The sequence below is a fragment of the Colobus angolensis genome, unplaced genomic scaffold (genome assembly GCF_000951035.1).
Source record: "Colobus angolensis palliatus isolate OR3802 unplaced genomic scaffold, Cang.pa_1.0 Scaffold664, whole genome shotgun sequence".
NCBI classification, from domain to species: domain Eukaryota; kingdom Metazoa; phylum Chordata; class Mammalia; order Primates; family Cercopithecidae; genus Colobus; species Colobus angolensis.
Genome location: NW_012120310.1, coordinates 1,142,385 through 1,144,782, shown reverse-complemented (window position 1 = coordinate 1,144,782; position 2,398 = coordinate 1,142,385).

Here is a 2,398-nt window from a genome sequence, read left to right as displayed (position 1 = left end):
TACGTTGACCACGCAACAGAATGCATCCTTCATTGCTGAAAGGAAGAATCAGACACGGGAGACGGGAGGGAGCCACCAGAACGGTGGAGAGGGTGGAGGGCAGAACACTCAGACTTGGAGGCATGTGTTGAGGAGGAGATCGACTGAGACTGTTCTGTCCTATATATGAAGGCCTGAGAGAGATTTCATTTACCTGAGCTGATGGAGCTAGCCACTGAGAAACAACTATGTGGAATTATATTGGAAAATTACAATTACTATTTCACTTTTCTCAAAAATATTTTTATTTTAGAAGACCTCAGTATCTTAAATGCTGGTTACTGGAGTTACCATGTTGACGTGAAGCAGCCTGTTTTGGCACATCGTTTTAAGGTGTGCACTGGGAGGGCAGGGTTGGTGATAAGCACACCATCCACTTTAGGTCAGGGTTTCCGATCGCATCTGCCACTGAACACCAGTCTTACTGGATACTCTACCAAAAAAAGAAAGGATCCTTGGCCAAATAATTTGGAGAATGGAGTGGACCAGATGTTTCTTTTGGAGAGCCTTCATTTAGATAGCACATGAAGGTCTGGACTTCAGTGAGCAGACTTTATTTCGTTTAAAGCAACCTCTCCTGAGCTTCAATGAACATAGAACCCCATTGATATACAGCGAGTATTTCCTACATGTTGGGCAATGTTGCTGCTGTGGCTAGTTAAAGCAGATTTAAATTATATCTGTTTGGTGCCATTACAGAATCACAGGAAGCTGAAATTTTCCTTAGACCATTCTGAAAGACCGCTGGAGCATAGTCCTGGGGCAATGGCTCCATTTCGTCATGGATCTGGATCCAGAGTCAGATAAAGCCCGGTGAAAGAAAAACCTGTCAGCTGTTTATCTGTCACTAAATAAACAAAGGCAAATTGACTTACTTTCTTGAGCTCCATTTTTCCCACCTGCCCTCTTGTACTTTTCTCAGAAGGGTGTGTAGAGAATGAAAGGTATGTCTTATCCAACAAAGCCCAACTGGGATTTGTTGTAGTTAAGCAGAATTAACATTTCTTATTTGCAAGCATGATCTTCTTTGCTATTCCTATCAGCAGGACTCAGAGAAGTCAGACTGTATTGCCTGCATTTACAGAGGTAGAAAGCAGTGCATAGAGAGATTGGGGGGATAACAGAGCTCCTAGCTGGGTGTGTCCTTTTTTGTGACACTCTAAAATGGGCTGTTGCACATACAGCTCACAAAATAGGGTCTTGACCAAGAGGGATACAGCTGAGCTCGCTTCTAACAAAGTCTCTGCTTGTAGCTGGGATTGCTAGCTTTGTAGTAATTTGTCAGGTGTAGGTCCTGTTTTCATTACCGTGCTCTGCACAACCAGAAGGCGGTTTGAAATAAATGGGGACATTTATCCACTAGGTGGCGCTACATCCTTTGTTCTCTGATGGATGCTTTTCCCAACGCTAAAAAGTATTTGGTTTGGGTGGGAACTCAGCAAAGAGAGTATACATCCTTTTTTTCTCTCACCTTGTTGTGGGAGCTACAGTACTTTGATTGAAGAATGAATGGAGAAATGGGTATGTTTTCATGCTGGGAATAAGAGATATGATGTGTTAGAACGTCCTGTGAAATGTAGCAGATAGCTGAGTGAAATCAGACTGCCTCACTTTGAATTAGGTCCCACGACTTGCTAAATGCATGGAAAATGGAAAGTTATTTAACCCACCCCTTATTTCACCTCTTATCTATTTTCTTATTTGTTAAATAGTTGCGTTATAAGGTTTCTTGGTGGAGTAAATGAAATCTGTGTAGAGTGCTTAACCAATAATCTGGAACGTTGTAATTCCTCAGTGTGTTAGTAATTGGTATTATCTGTGGTTTAAGTTTTCATGTGATTCAATGCCTAGTAAAATACAACTTGATATTTTCATCAAAATGTGAAATTCAACAGAATTTGTATTTCTGGGCTGCCTTGATTCTTTTGTTACCATTTGGGTTCCTGCATACCCTCAACCTTCTTAATCCCTGCACGGCCTTCCTCTTCCCTAAAGCGGTGTTCTTCAAACTGATGTGTGCATCCAATCACTAGGAGGACTTGTTAAAACTCAGATTGCTGGGCTCCACCCCCAGGGCTTGTGATTCTGTGGGGCTGTGGTGGGACTTGAGGATTCACATTTCTAAAGAATGCCCAGGCGATGCTGATGCTGCTTGCACGCCTGCTCTGCCTGCCTGTGGGCGGGCCTCACGTGGGCACAGTGGGCTGTGACTGGGAGGCAGGGCTGCGTAGGCTTCTTTGTAGGCTGGCTCTCTTTCCTGGTTGCCCTTGGTGTCTAAAATGCCTTCCTCTAAAGATGTGTTTACTTGAAAAAACAGATAAAGTCATTGTGAGGCTTGCAACTCCTCTTTATCATTTCT